We start from the raw sequence: 17,290 nt of genomic DNA on the forward strand, positions 1-17,290 counted from the left end.
CTCGAAGACGCCTTTCGGGCAAATTTTCAAGGACCTTATGTCCGACCTCCGGATGCGGACGATTTGAGTCATATAACTCAACAGCCCGGAGAGTCGGCCCGAAAGCTTTGGAATAGGTTTCTCACTAAAAAGAACCAGATTGTCGACTGTCCGGACGCCGAAGCCTTGGCAGCTTTCAAGCATAGCGTCCGTGACGAATGGCTTGCCAGACACCTCGGCAAAAATAAGCCGAGAATGATGGCCGCATTAACAAACCTCATGACCCGCTTTTGCGCGGGTGAGGACAACTGGCTAGCCAGATGCAGCACCAGCGACCCTAGTACATCTGAAGTTAGAGATGGAAACGGGAAATCACGGTGCAACAGCAATAGCAAACGTCGGAATAAAGAAGACAGCACGAAGGGCACGGCAGTAAATGCCGGATTCAAAAGCTCCCGGCCAGGTCAAAAGCCGCCCACTAAAGGCACCAGGGATGAACCGTCCAGCCTCAACAAAATTCTGGACCTAGTACCCCTAGCAAGCTCGCTAATCATACCCATAGAGAATGTTGGGTCTTCAAGCAGTCCGGCAAGCTCAACGCCGTACACAAGGGGGAGGATACACCAAGTGAAGACAAGGACGAGCCTCCCAAGCAAGACACTGGGGAACAAAAGAAATTCCCACCAAAAGTCAAAAATAGTAAACGTACTACACATGATCAAGGGAAAAAACAATGCGGCACCCCCAGGAAAATATACCCAAGTGCCTGTCACCGCGAAGTCCTGCCAATGGTCGTCTCAACCGATCATTTTTGACCATCGCGATTACTCAGCAAGTATCCGACACGCGGGATGGGATGCCTTGGTATTAGACCCACTAATTGGCGGATATCACTTCACACGAGTCTTGATGGACAACGGCAGCAGCCTAAACCTAATATACCAGGATACAATCCGCAGGATGGGGTTAGACCCAACACAAATTCTCCATAGCAATACTACCTTTAAAGGAGTAACGCCAGGCCCAGGGGCTCGTTGTACGGGCTCCCTCCTACTACAAGTTATATTCGGCTCCCCCGATAACTTCCGTAGCGAGCATTTAACCTTCCACATCGCTCCGTTTCAAAGTGGCTATCAAGCACTGCTCGGGCGCGAAGCTTTCGCTCTCTTTAATGCAATACCACACTATGCCTCCCTCACACTCAAGATGCCCGGTCCACGCGGCATCATTTTAGTGCACGGAAATATCAAGCGATCTCTGCGCGCCGAAGAGAGTGAGGCTGCCTTGGCAGCCACACACTAAAGGCGCCCGGACTAGCCAAAGCGCCCCATAGGTCCTCAAGACCTCAGACACAACTAATCGAGTCCGGCGCCGCTACTTATACCGAATAAATGGTCACACCCCTATTTACAAGGGGCTCAACGCGCGCAGCCATGTGGCCATTCCTCCTCATCTTGAATTATGCATAGTTTCTTCAATTATCTTTTTGCACGACAACCTTTTTCACCTAATTTCCTCTCTTTTACAGACGATCATTGTGCCACACTCGTCTAGGATATGGCACAACGGAGACACGGGCGCAAACGTGCAGCAGGGACCCGCTCCAAGGATTCTTTTTAGATTAAGACCCTGCGTAAACCTTTTTTACTGTCTCTTGTTGATACATATCCACCACTGAGAAGGATGCTGACGTCTTGGCATGTGGCCACGCCAGACCAATACACGTACCTGGACATAAGGGGCTTCTTACGAAGGCCATTATTTAGGCCCGGTTTATACCACAAAGACCGAATACCTTAGGGAGTGTTCGGCGTCGCGAGTTTGGCCCCATATGCATCAGCTCCGAATCATTGTCTTTGGTCAAATATTGGGTTTGCCCGGCTCCTGTGTTTTGGTGCCTTACGTTCCGCTTTACCGACTAAGGTAGCACTAGGAGAACTACTGCGATTGTGCCCTGGTTCATCCGGACGAGCACCTCAGTAGAGAAAGCCGAAAACTGACTATCATGATCTAGCGCGAGACTGGTCAACCACTCGATGACCCATGGGAATGTTAGAATTCCTCCGCCTTAACGAAGGGCTGCTTTCCGGCCAGGCATATACGCACCCCGGGATCAGGAGAGTGCAGAGCCACCAGGGGCTATCTAGTAGCCCCACTGTCGAACTCCTATGGCTAAGTGAAAGTGTTAAAGCATTATAGTCCGGTTGCCTCGCTCGCTCCGCTATCACCTCCTTAATAGGACCAAGACGTTGGGTTAAGTGTGAACGTGTGTTTCTGCAAACACCTCCGCATTATATGCGTGGGGGTTGAAGCCGACGACTGCAATCTTTCAGGTTATACACATGTATACATAAACGGCCGCCCGGGAGGCATCACATTACTTTTAGGCAAAAGTATAAAAGTAGCCTTATGAAAATTTATAAAAGCATTTTGCTTACAATGAAATTTCATGTCACTCAAACATAATATTTTTTGAGCACTGGGTCTCTATCAAACGAGCACCCTCAAGAACTTCCTCAAAGTAGTGCTCAGCAGCCCTTCGACCTATGGTCGAATCCTGCGCTGCAACAGTGGTAGCATCCATCTCTGCCCAGTATGCCTTAGCACGGGCAAAGGCCATTCATGCGCCTTCTATGCATGCCGACCTCTTCATCGCACTTATGCGCGACACCACGTCAAGGAACTGCTGCACCAAGCTGAAATAGCTGCTCGGTTTCGACCTTCCTGGCCATAGCTGATCCACAACAGACCTCATGGAGAGTCTGGACAACCTATTTAGTTCGGCCCATTCGGCTAATTGGTTCGTCAATGAAAGCGAATGCTCGGGAGAAAGGAATTGTTTCCAAAATAGCTGGTCTACTTCACGGTCCATCTGACTCTGGAAGTATTTGGCCGCATCGGCAGCGCTCGCCGCCAAATCCATATACACATCCTCCGAACTCCACAGCCGATCCAGAGGGGCATACTGTGGATCTCCGAACTTCCTCTGCAGCATAAAGGATTTCCCGGCTACAATATCCCTGGCTTCCCGCAGCTCCTCCTTCTTTGCCCTCATAGCAGAGCGGAGGTCTTTTCCCGTTGCAGCAGCCTTCTCAAGGTCCGATGCCTTCGCCTGGTTTTCCTTTTCAAGAGCCCGGCAACGGTCGACGGCGGCTTTTAATTCTACAGCCATATTAGCCGTCTTATCCCGGCTCTCGCCATGCGCGGCCTTCTCGGCTCGCAACTCTTCGGCCGCCTTCAAAGCAGCCGCATCACCCAATCTCGCTTGTTCCTTGGCTCGGGCAAGTTCCGCCCGCAAGGCTTCAACAGTGGTAGCTCCATCTGCAGTAATAACATGTTAAATATACTGGCTTCATGCTGCTCTTACTATGCGGCATTTACCAGATAATAACACCTACCCTGCGCCTCGTCAAGCCTTTTGTTAACAAGCTCGATGTCAGCGTCTGCCGCATCCAACTGCCGTTTTAAATGGGCAAACTCGCTAGTCTGGCTAGCCACCGGAGCTTCCATCACCTGCTCATAAAAGCAGTATGGTTACTACCTGGGATTATGATCCTCTGGTCGTTGTCATTCCCAATGACAACCAGAGTCTCAAGGGCTACTATCTACACAGGGCACACTTAGCATGTACAGGACTATCATACATTATTTTACGTACCTCAAAACCTGTCAGTAGACTCATAAAATCTTTATGCAATCCGCTTTCGGCGGACAAGATTCTCTCCACCACCGTATTCATCAGCACACGGTGTTCATCTGAGATGGCCGCTCGCCCCACCAACTCCCTCAGCACATCCGACCGCACACTAGACGGTGCCGGACTCGTTTATTTGCTCTCTTCAGGAGCCGGACACTGGGAACTTTGGTGGTCGACGGGATTATCTTCTGGCCTCGTTGGACTCGGAGAGGCCCTCCGCAACGACACTTCTGGGTCGCCCGCTTCTGGAGCGGAGGAGTCCGGAGGAGGTGTTTTTCTCTCCATCATCTCTAGAAGAAGATCCCCCAAAGACGAACTCATTTGAGAGGGGCTAAGGCCCGAACTGCAAAGATACATGTAGTGGTTATCTTCTCAGAAGAAAAGACGACATATCTGTACTATTAAGGTATTTTGGGTCACTTACGACTCATGGGAGAATTGATCCCCCCGCGGACTTTGTGCGGCAACCGCACCCCCCAGGGTAGGACCCTCTGTGGGAGACTTCTTCTCCCGTTTGGAAGCTTCGGCTGCCGAATCCCCAGACGCAATCCTTTTCCTCTTCTGGTCGTCTTCCTTCATGGAGACGCTCGCTCCCTCGGCTAGAGCGGACAGTGTTTGGGGCCCGCGACCGCCCGCATTTTCCTTCAAGGGCTCTGGGCAAGGTGCGGTCTAGAGCATCTTTTCCAATATCAGATTTTCCAAACCCTCAGGGAGGGGGGCCGAGCACCGAATCAACTTCGCCTTCGTTAGCTAGTCCTGGTTAAAAAGAAAACTCTCAGAAATAACTTCGCTCAAAGGAGAGGTAGTACACTCGGTCGGAAGACGCCTTACCTGTTCGGCGGCACAATTGCTACTCAGGCCCACGTCCTCGATGATTTCCGGACACTCCACTTGAGGTCCGAAGAATGACTTGTACATCTCCTCATGCGTCAGGCCGAGGAAATTTTGAATGGCGCACGGTCCCTCGGGATTGAACTCCCACAAGCAAAGAGGCCGGGGTTTGCAAGGCTGGACTTGAAGAACCAGCATAACTTGTGTTACCGCAACCAAACTGAAATCTCCGTTAAAGAGATCTTGAATGCGGCTTTGCAGTATAGGCACGTCCTTGGCCAGACCCCAACTCAATCCTCTGCTAATCCATGACATCAGCGGTGCTGGAGGGCCCGGGCAGAAGACAGGGGCGGCCGCCCACTTGGCACTTCTAGGAGCCGTGATGTAGAACCACTCCTGTTGTTATAATTCAGACACCTCTGGAATGGAACCTTTGGGCCATGCAGCTCCCGTCATCTTGTGTATTGAGGCGCCTCCACACTCCGCATGTTGCCCCTCGATCATCTTTGGTTTTACTTCAAAGGTCTTGAGCCATAGGCCAAAGTGAGGGGTAACCCAGAGGAAGGCCTCGCACACAACAATAAATGTCGTGATATGAAGAAAGGAGTCCGGAGCTAGATCATGGAAATCTAGCCCGTAGTAAAACATCAAGACCCTGACAAAAGGATCCAATGCAAGGCCTAGACCTCGGAGGAAGTGGGAGACGAACACGACGCTCTCGTTGGGTTCAGGGGAGGGGACGGCCTGCCCCCGGGGAGGCAGCCGATGCAGAATCTTGGCGGTCAGATATCTGGCCTCCCTCAACTTTTTGACGTCTTCTTCCGTGACGGAAGAAGGCACCCATCAACCTTGAAGGCTAGATCCGGACATAGCTAAAGGTTCGGAGCACCTGACCTGAACTTTGGGCGTTTGAGCTTGAGGTGGGGGAAGGATTCGATTGAGCACGGGAGGGAAAAATAAAAGGCCTCGTCCCTTTATAAAGAGGGTGGATATCGAGTGTCCTCTCCATGTCCGTTTGGACTTGCCTATGATCTAGGAGTCTTAGAAGCGGTTGGGTTACCCACGCCCGTATTGATGAGAATCCCGGGATAAGGGGACACGATCTCTGCTTAAACAAGACGTGCCAAGGAAACCACCTCGCATGACGCACTGAGGTGGGATAATGAAACGACTCGGATAAAAGCTTGGCCGTGGTGTGTCGCACTACGGAATACGCCAATAGATTAGATTTGTGTAAATATTATTCTCTCTATGGAAATATGTGGAAAACTTATTTTGCAGAGCCGGACACTATCTTTGTCTTTAAAATCTTCTATAAAGTACTTGGAGGAGGAACCCGCCTTGCAATGCCGAAGACAATATGCGCGTCGGACTCATCGTCATTGAAGCCTGGTTCAGGGGCTACTGAGGGAGTCCTGGATTAGGGGGTGCTCGGATAGCCAAACTATACCTTCAGCCGGACTCCTGGACTATGAAGATACAAGATTGAAGACTCCGTCCCGTGTCCGGAAGGGACTTTCCTTGGCGTGGAAGGCAAGCTTGGCGATACGGATGTTCAGATCTCCTACCATTGTAACCGACTCTGTGTAACCCTAACCCTCTCCGGTGTCTATATAAACCGGGGGGTTTCAGTCCGTAGGATAGGATACACATCAACAATCATACCATAGGCTAGCTTCTAGGGTTTAGCCTCTCTGATCTCGTGGTAGATCTACTCTTGTACTACCCATATCATCAATATTAATCAAGCAGGACGTAGGGTTTTACCTCCATCGAGAGGGCCCGAACCTGGGTAAAACTTCGTGTCCCTTGCCTCCTATTACCATCCGGCCTAGACGCACAGTTCGGGACCCCCTACCCGAGATCCGCCGGTTTTGACACCGACACATAGCATTACAAGGCATCAAGTCCCCTTTACTCCCATACGCAAACAACCTACTTACTCGGGTATGTGCTTCTGTCACTCCCGCCACCCACCATAAGCAAATCATGAACATATTGCAAACCCTACAGCGGGGATCCCTCACACTTGCGCGACACGGAGAGCACCATAGGACAACACCAATAATAAAACATGCAACTCAAACCAATCACGATCATCAATTAACCCATAGGATAAAACGGATCTACTCAAACATCATAGGATAGACATACATAATTGGGAAATAATATATAGCGTTGAGCACCGTGTTTAAGTAGAGATTACAGCGGGTAAAAGAGGGGTTACACCGCTGCATAGAGGGGGGGGAGAGTTGGTGATGATGGTGGTAAAGTTGTTGGTGTAGATTGCGGTGATGATGATGGCCCCGGCGGCGTTCCGGCACCACCGAGAGAGAGGGGGAGAGGCCCCCCTTCTTATTCTTCTTCCTTGACCTTCTCCCTAGATGGGAGAAGGGTTTCCCCTCTGGTCCATGGCCTCCATGGCATGGGAGGGGCGAGAGCCCCTCCGAGATTGGATTCGTCTCTTCGTCTCTCTCTGTTTCTGCGTTCCCTAATTCTGCCCTTTCACCGTTTCTTAAATTCCCAGAGATCCGTAACTCCGATTGGGCTGAATTTTGGACACAATCTCTATCCGGATATTAGCTTTCTTGCGGTGAAAGAAGAGCACCAACTGCCTTACGGGGTGGCCACGAGAGCCCAGGGCGCGCCTGACCCCCTGGGGGGCGCCCCCTGCCTCGTGGCCCCCTCGGGTATCGTCTCACGTTGATTCTTCTTCCCAAAAATCACATATATTCCAAAAAAACTCCGTCAGTTTTTATCCCCTTTGGACTCCGTTTGATATGGATTTTCTGCGAAACAAAAAACATGCAACAAATAGGAACTGGCAATGCGCACTGCATCAATATGTTAGTCCCAAAAATAGTATAAAAAGTTTCCAAAAGTATATGAAAGTCGTATAATATTGGCATGGAACAATCAAAAATTATAGATACGACGGAGACTTATCACCGTGCGCCACCCTACGAGAATACTTCTGCTTAAAGGAGCCAACAGCCCGTCCTCTTGCATGCGCTAGAACACTTAGATACGCGTCATGAATCTTCTGGTTGCAAAATGGGCATCCATAGCCACCGTTCCAGGTCCTAATACGCGTGTTATGCAATCCTGCATAAACCTCCCTTAGGATTTGCCTGTTGTACCTCCTCTAGACATCTTCATCCTCGCTGTCCACATCGTCAGACAACACCTATACAAATAGTAAAACAAATTTGGCATCAAATCACTGATTACATGCCGTGAAGTATGATTAGGAATTTATGGCTATTTATTTGTACATATCCAGAGATTATGGTTCGATTTTTAAGCACAATTGTCTATGTACAGACCAATCTTGAAGAAAATTGTGACGCCCGGATAATTAAGCTACAGTAATTCTCTGCTGATGACGCCACATCACTTTGATTACTGATGCTAATCTTGCGTTAGTTTGAAACCGAATAAAATTCAAATTCAAAATCAAGCAAGCAATAAAAGTTTTCAAATATTAAAACTAAAATGTTCGGAGTGCGCAAGATATTACAAAGGTAATTATGGTGCAGAAAACACATTTTTAGTAAAAGATTAAATACTTTAAAATGAAATAAAACAGAAAAGAAAAAAATAAAGAAAAGAAAGAAAGAAAGAGAAAGGAAAACCCCCCAAACCCCCCCTGGGCCATCTGGCCCAGCTAACCCACCTAGCCCATCCGGCCGAACCGACCCGCCTCCCCCTGCCGCCTCCCTTCCCTGTTCCCCCGACCCGGGTCGGAACAGGGGTGCGTCCCCGCCGCACCCTCTTGCCGGCGACGATGAGGGGATAAGGTCGCCACACCGCGCCCCCTCGGTCTCTCCTCCCACTCACCCCCACGCTCGCCTCGGCTCTTGCGCCTCCCACTCCCCTCCAGAGCCACCGCACCTCGCCCCCTCGTTCCCCACCGCAACCGAGCGCCGCCATGGCCTCGCCGCCGTAGTACTCGCGGCCACCGCGACCTCCAAGCCCTTCCGACGCGTCCGCTCGCTCCGCCTCCCTCAACTACGCCTCCACGTCAAGACGCAGGACGCCGAGCACCATCGAACGCTGCCCCAACCTCGTCTTCTTCCTCGGATCCCCGACGCATCTCCGACGAGCGCCGTCGACTCTCCGGCTACTAAACTCCTAAGGGCCATCTTGCGTGCCACACGGTGAGCCCCCCATCTCCCGCCCATCTCCGTTAGCTCCCTCGCACGCCCTAGCTAGCTGCCGCCGAAGCACCCGAGCGCTCCGCCGCGGACCCCATCACCGACGAGTCTCCGGTGACCAAATGGTCACGGGCTCGTGTCGGTTACGCTCCTCATGCCGCGTAGATCCTCCCCAACCTCTCCATTTCTTCGCTAGCTCGCCCCAGCTCCACTCTCCTCGAGCTCCCGACTACGCCGCCGCCTGCGCGCGTCGCCGGCGCCCATTCGGTGACCAAATGGTCACGGGGCCGAGCCCTTTGAGCTCAGCGCGTCGCGCAGCTCCACCCTAGCCTTCCCGCTCGCCCCGAAGCGCGTTGCGTCGCCGTCTTCGTCCGCGCCCGAACAGCAGCCCGCCACGCTCGTCGCCGGCGACCATTCCGGCCACCCCCGTCGTCGTGCTCCCCTCCATCGGACGTGGCGCGAAGAGGCCGTTCCAGAGAGCCTGGCCGCGCCCGATTTGGTGCCCCGTAGCGCGATTCCGGCCAACTCCGGCGAGGGGCCGCCTCTGTTGGGTCGCCGGAGTCGCTCCGGCACCGTCCGCCGACGTGGCTAGGCGGGCCCCACCCCTGGGTCGCTGCCTGTGGGCCTGGGGGGCCCATCTGGCCATGTTGACCAAGTCAACTTCGCTGATGTGGCAGCTACTGCCACTGACATGCGGGCCCCATGCCATAAAACAAATAAAAACAAATATATAAACTACTGATTAATTAAGTTAATTAACTAAAACCTAATTAGACATTGACTGCTGGGGCCACCCACTAATTAACCCATTTTAGTTAGTTTTAAAACTCTGTTAAGGCCCTTGACAATGACATGTGGGTCCCACTGGACCCACCTGTCTGGTTTGACTGGTCAACCGACCAGTCGACCTGCTGACATCACTCTGATGTCATGCCTATGTCATCACACACTGTTTTGGATAATGTTGGAATTAAATATATAATTAAAATCAGAAAATGATTTAAATCTTTAGAAAATCATATCTTTTAATCCGTAACTCGGATGAAAATACTTTGTACATGAAAGTTGCTCAGAACGACGAGACAATTCTGGATACGCACCCCGTTCGTCCGCCACACCTCCCTAACCTATCAAGCTCGTAGCTTTCCCCCTCCGGCTCCTCTGCCCGAAAACGCGAAACACCGGGGATACCTTCCCGGATGTTTCCCCCCTTCACCGGTATCACCTCATACCGTGTTAGGGCACCCCTAGCACCGTTACTTGTCATGTCATGCATCGTTATGCATCTGTTTGCATTGTATTCATTGTTTCTTCCCCCTCTTCTTCCGCTAGACACCGAGACCGACGCCGCTGCTACCCAGTACGACTATAGAGTTGACGACCCTTCTCTCTTGCCAGAGCAACCAGGCAACCCCCCCCATTTGATCACCAGATATCGCCTACTCTTTTCTCTACTGCTTGCATTAGAGTAGTGTAGCATGTTACTGCTTTCCGTTAATCCTATTCTGATGCATAGCCTGTCCTTGCTACTACTATTGTTACCTTTACCTGCAATCCTAATGCTTAGTATAGGATGCTAGATTATCATCAGTGGCCTTACATTCTGGTCCGTCTGCCATGCTATATTATCGGGCCGTGATCACTCGGGAGGTGATCACGGGTATATACTATATACTTTATACATGATACATGTGGTGACTAAAGTCGGGTCGGCTTGTGGAGCACCCGCGAGTGATTCACGGATTGGGGGCTGAAAGGACCTTTGTCCCAACGGCCCTCTGTGTGGATCTTTGTGGCGAAACGACATGGCAGGTTGTGACCACCTAGGAGAGAGGTGGGCCTGGCCCTGGTCGGTGTTCGCGGATACTTAACACGTTTAACGAGATCTTGGTATTTGATCTAAGTCTGGCTACTGGCCTATACGCACTAACCATCTACGCGGGGACAGTTATGGGCACTCGACGTCGTGGTATCAGCCGAAGCCTTCGTGACGTCAGCGACTGAGTGGCGCGCGCCGGATTGGACCGTAAGCCTGCTCTTGTATTAAGGGGGCTAGTTCTGCTTCCGTCCGCGTACGCAATGTGCAGGTGTGCAATGGGCGATGGGCCCAGACCCCTGCGACATAGGATTTAGACCGGCGTGCTGACCTCTCTATTGTGCCTAGGTAGGGCTGCGACGTGTTGATCTTCCGAGGCCGGGCATGACCCAGGAAAGTGTGTCCGGCCAAATGGGATCGAGCGTGTTGGGATATGTGGTGCACCCCTGCAGGGAAGTTAATCTATTCGAATAGCCGTGATCTTCGATAACAGGACGACTTGGAGTTGTACCTTGACCTTATGACAACTAGAACCGGATACTTAATAAAACACACCCTTCCAAGTGCCAGATACAACCGGTGATCGCTCTCTAACAGGGCGACAAGGAGAGGATCGCCGGGTAGGATTATGCTATGCAATGATACTTGGAGGACTTCAGTCTACTCTCTTCTACATGCTGCAAGACAGAGGCTGCCAGAAGCGTAGTCTTCGAAAGGACTAGCTATCCCCCCCTTATCCCAGCTTTCTGAAGTTCAGTCCACATATAATAGCCTTATTCCAGTTGATACCAATGCATACAAATGTAGTATAGCTCCTTCCTTGCGAGTACTTTGGATGAGTACTCACGGTTGCTTTCTCCCTCTTTTCCCCCTATCCCTTCTACCTGGTTGTCGCAACCAGATGTTGGAGCCCAGGAGCCAGACGCCACCTTCGACGACGACTCCTACTACACCGGAGGTGCCTACTACTACGTGTTGCCCGCTGACGATGACCAGGAGTAGTTTAGGAGGATCCCAGGTAGGAGGCCTGCGCCTCTTTCGATCTGTATCCTAGTTTGTGCTAGCCTTCTTAAGGCAAACTTGTTTAACTTATGTCTGTACTAAGATATTGTTGCTTCTGCTGACTCGTCTATGACTGAGCTCTTGTATTCGAGCCCTCGAGGCCCCTGGCTTGTAATATAAAGCTTGTATTATTTTAATTTGTGTCTAGAGTTGTGTTGTAATATCTTCCCGTGAGTTCCTGATCTTGGTCGTACACATTTGCGTGCATGATTAGTGTACGATTGAATCAGGGGCGTCACAAGTTGGTATCAGAGCCGACTGCTTGTAGGAATCCCTCTTCCAAACTCCTTGGCCGAAGTTGAGTCTAGTCATTGCAAAACTTTTAACTAACATGGCTGTGCGGCTTACGGGCCCACGTCGCCATTGGGTGGTATTAGAATCTTTTATTCCTCATCTATACTCTGGAACTCTGACCTCTCTTCTATTCGGGTTAAATGATTTTGCTAAAAAACAAAACTGACTTTAGGTTCTCGGAAATACTTTCTCCCGGAGAGCCCCTTGTTACAGATGATCGCCTGCTGTACCGAAGGATTCCAAAGATACTCTCCGTTGTTCTCTCGAGACTTTATGCCCATTGCTTTTGCCATCCCCTACCACCAAAATATCCCTATGGATAAATACTTACACCTGACACCCTTACTTTTATTCCCAGTTAATCTTGTTATTACAAGATACCCCGAAATTCTCTCTCTTGTTCCGATAATACCCTGTGCCCACTGCCCTTGCAGTTCTTTGCAACCTGGATAATCCTACGAATAATTTCTCGCACTTATCAAGTATCCGCTCATCCCCAGTGGATACATGTATTTCACGAAAGTCTTCAAAATACCATTCGATCTCCGAAAATCCTCAACAGCCTATTGCTCTTGAAATTCTTGCTTGCTTGCATTATGATTAACCTCATAAGTCCGGTAATCTTATTGGCATCCTTAGTCATTATCAGTTTGAGTCTGTTGAATCAATATGTAGTGAATGATCGCAATCCTTAATCAGATCTTTCATTTTGTCCTTCCAGCTCAGACGTCATTTTAAACATGAGCTGGATCTCGACCAACCAAATTGCCATCGATTTTAACCCCTAAGGCTATTCAACTTATCCATCCCTAATCAGAGCATTGCTTCTGATCCCTTGTCTTGGAATTCATAATTCCTTTGCATTTGAGCTTTGAGTTAGTCAGTTGTTTCTATAATCTTATCTCCTTGCATTCTTTCTTCTTCTGATTGAGTACCGATGCTCACATCAGATCCCTTATGGACCACCAGATCCTTTGTTGGATTTTATCTGACAACGTCCTTCATATTCAATAAGCTTATGAGCCTTTTCCTTGGATACATAATGCCTTTGGTAAATTGTATCCTCTGTTTTCTCAACCATGCTTTGTTTTTGAGCTGGTGGTATTTACGATTGAAGCTTCTGGTATATGTTCCTAAGATGCCCCTATGGGTTGAACCTATACCTGCTCTAAAACCGTGTGAACCCAAAAGATTTCACGGGTCATACTTATCTGGTATTGCACCAGGTAAAAACTTTCAACAAGTAATGTCAATTTTGAAATACGAGAGGTGAATGAAAGGTTATGCGTTGAACAAGTGGGAGTCGACCTTGAACCCTGTGTTCATGCCCATGGACACGATGTAGATCTTATCATTAAAGCTTCTGTTAAATTAATTATTCCTTTGGTATAAGTTCATCTTATATCTGGGATCTGGCCTTTTGCAATCATGGTTTCGACCATGTTCTCCTTTAAATACCATTTCTCGTGCAAGTTTAAGCACTTGTCTTCTGCGGAGTAATACCCCAGTCCAACCTCTACTTTGATTTGACGTCGAGTATTACCCCCTGGTATCTCAAGATTATCATGGAACTGCATAACTTCTTACGAGTTCTTCATCTAGTGCTACATTCTCATTGATTCCAATTTTTCGTGGGCTCTGAGTTATTTAACACTCAAAGACATCGATAACTGAATCGAGTCTGCACTGCGATTCAACAACTCTTAGTAATCTTCAATGCTTACGAGTTTGTACTCGATGGTGTCATTCCCAGCTGATTGACTACATCATCATCGTCAGGCTGACTGCTTGACCATTCTACCTATGCCCTTCATCCTCGGGACACAATCCCGACAGTGCTCTAAGCTTACATCAAACCTTCACCATCATATTGTTTGTCTTGAGAAACAACTCTGAATTCTGAGATCGCATCTTATCTATGGTTATAATAACCTTTTGCTTCACCATTCCCTTGGCTTGATGTCATCGCTGAGCGATTGCATCCTCATGGAGCCTCTCGACAAGATTTGTCGTGATCATCATCAACATTTTGACCCCTTCCAAGATATTAATTGAATTCATGATGAGAAGTACCCTCCTTGTCCTCGATGATTTGTGTTATCATTGACCACTTTATTGCCTTCCGTTCAACACAAACTTGTTCGTGTCTCTAGCACCCTATTGCTTTCAAGTTAATGGTTGATATTTCATTCTTAGACTATTGGTTGTTGAATCGCCTTTCTAACATTGATCATGCTACCTAAGACCATATTTTGGGTGCACTTTTCAACCAATGCTTAATTGTGTATGTTTTCCTCGAGCATACATCCTTATATCATTTGGTCCGACAAATGTTGACTCCTTGTTCACATAAGTGTGGAAATCCATCTTTTGAAAATCTCAATGAATCGTCGTTGAGTTCATCAGCCACCTCTTCATTCTCCCCTTGATTTTAATGATGAACTCTTGTTTTGGAACTTGCTTCCATAGTACATTTCCCGAGAATCTTACATTGTCGCCTTGTCAATTGTGTTGCACCTTTTCTTCTTAGGCATCCTGAGTCTGAGGCATCCTGGCACCAATCAGATCTGAATCTCGGTCAGATATGATGGTTGGAACATATTTCCAAGAGTTATTACATTGGTCCTGATATATCAGTAAGGTGGGGCCATGCCTATCACACCTGGCCGGAGGACTTGTTGTTATAGATTCCTTTTCAGGAAGGTTATCCCTTCTTCCATGAGGAAATTGTAAGACCTATTCTTCAAGTTATTCCTGATGGATCCTTTGTGTCTCCAGAGTCTGATCTTCACCCTTTGACCATGTCAATGCTATCTCGAAGCATGTCTATGGTATTCCGATTTTCAACAAGTACATTGAAGCTAATGCTAAATGTTTCCTGCTCAATTATCCAAACACCGTTGTATGGGTAATATCATGAGCTTCCTCCCCCTTACTTAAGTGGCTTTCTACCTTCTATCCGGTCTTGGATATCATACTCTGCTTGTTCTTGGGAAGGATATACCCCTGAAATATGTGTTTAAACACATTTTGCCTTCCCATTGATCTGTTTTATCTTATAATCACATTTTCCTTTCCATTGTTCTGTTTAACCTTCTTGAGGTTTATATGATCTAAGCAGTAATACGTCACTGCTTTTATAAGCACCGCAGTGTACAACTCTGTCAGTAAGACCCTGTTACTATTATTATTGACATTCTGGTAACCACCGGTGGACGAGAACTTTGCCTATTGGTCCACCTCGTTCAACGAGCAGGAAAATGGTTCTCTTTGTCCCTCGCCCTTGGTACCGACATCGTTGCCGACATAACTGGCTGGCTACCCTCTGACATGCCTTGCTATCATGACCATGCAAGATGTCACCACTCCTACTTTTATCCCACATGGCGGGCCCATAACCCACAGTTCCACAGGATCGAAACCTGACTCTCCTGTACACCACCTGTTCCCAAGGTTGTTCCTCGCGCTTGACTTTGTAAGTAATTCACGGACCACCTGTCTAGTGATCTAATCTGGTATGAGGCGCAATACCTATCCTCGTTGCCCTGAAACCCTTTCACCTTTTGATTAGGCATCGTACGATTGCCTACCCGTTTGAAACTTCTCATGGTACCTTCTTACTTTGCTCTCGATATCTTCTTAAGTTTCAAATCGAGAGATACTTATGCTTCTTCCCTGAGTTAACCGTCTGATGCTTGATCTTGTTGGGATCCGTCCTTATAGAGTTTTTCCCCTCTTATCCTTTCGTAAGTACGGTGAAGTTCCCGAAGGAAGGACGACAATTTCCTCATGATGCATTGGTGCATAGGAATGAAGACATACATACTATGGATTGACCTCTTCGAGAAGAGCAACCAAGACCGAGAAGATTCGTTAGAATTTCGTAACCAAACCTTTTCCCTTTAGACCCCCTCTTAAATCTCGGGACGAGATTTCTTGTAGTGAAGGAGAATTGTGACACCCGGATAATTAAGCTACAGTAATTCTCTGCTAATGACGCCACGTCACTTCGATTACTGATGCTAATCTTGCGTTAGTTCGAAACCGAATAAAATTCAAATTCAAAATCAAGCAAGCAATAAAAGTTTTCAAATATTAAAACTAAAATGTTCGGAGTGCGCCAAATATTACAAAGGTAATTATGGTGCAGAAAACACATTTTTAGTAAAAGACTAAATACTTTAAAATGAAATAAAACAGAAAAGAAAAAAATAAAGAAAAGAAAGAAAGAAAGAGAAAGGAAAACCCCCCAAACCCTCCTGGGCCATCTGGCCCAGCTAACCCACCTGGCCCATCCGGCCGAACTGGCCCGCCTCCCCCTGCCGCCTCCCTTCCCTGTTCCCCCGACCCGGGTCAGAACAGGGGCGCGTCCCCGCCGCACCCTCTCGCCGGCGACGACGAGGGGATAAGGTCGCCACGCCGCGCCCCCTCGGTCTCTCCTCCCACTCACCCCCACGCTCGCCTCGGTTCTTGCACCTCCCACTCCCCTCCAGAGCCACCGCACCTCGCCCCCTCGTTCCCCACCGCAACCGAGCGCCGCCATGGCCTCGCCGTTGTAGTACTCGCGGCCACCGCGACCTCCAAGCCCTTCCGACGCGTCCGCTCGCTCCGCCTCCCTCGACTACGCCTCCACGTCAAGACGCAGGACGCCGAGCACCATCGAACGCTGCCCCAACCTCGTCTTCTTCCTCGGATCCCCGACGCATCTCCGACGAGCGCCGTTGACTCTCCGGCTACTAAACTCCCAAGGGCCATCTTGCGTGCCGCACGGTGAGCTCCCCATCTCCCGCCCATCTCCATTAGCTACCTTGCACGCCCTAGCTCGCTGCCGCCGAAGCACCCGAGCACTCCGCCGCGGACCCCGTCGCTGACGAGTCTCCGGTGACCAAATGGTCACGGGCTCGTGTCGGTTACGCTCCTCATGCCGCGTAGATCCTCCCCAACATCTCAATTTCTTCGCTAGCTCGCCCCAGCTCCACTCTCCTCGAGCTCCCGACTACGCCGCCGCCTTCGCGCGTCGCCGGCGCCCTTCCGGTGACCAAATGGTCACGGGGCCGAGCCCTTTGAGCTCAGCGTGTTGCGCAGCTCCACCCTAGCCTTCCCGCTCGCCCCGAAGCGCGCTGCGTCGCCGTCTTCGTCCGCGCCCGAACAGCAGCCCGTCGCGCTCGTCGCCGGCGACCATTCCGGCCACCCCCGCTGTCGTGCTCCCCTCCATCGGACGCGGCGCGAAGAGGCCGTTCCAGAGAGCCTGGCCACGCCTGATTTGGTGCCCCGTAGCGCGGTTCCGGCCAACTCCGGCGAGGGGCCGCCTCTGTTGGGTCACCGGAGTCACTCCGGCACCGTCCGCCGACGTGGCTAGGCGGGCCCCACCCCTGGGTCGCTGCCTGTGGGCCTGGGGGCCCAACTGGCCATGTTGACCAAGGCAACTTCGCTGACGTGGCAGCTACTGCCACT

Source organism: Triticum dicoccoides, chromosome 4A (genome assembly GCF_002162155.2).
Source record: "Triticum dicoccoides isolate Atlit2015 ecotype Zavitan chromosome 4A, WEW_v2.0, whole genome shotgun sequence".
NCBI lineage: Eukaryota > Viridiplantae > Streptophyta > Magnoliopsida > Poales > Poaceae > Triticum > Triticum dicoccoides.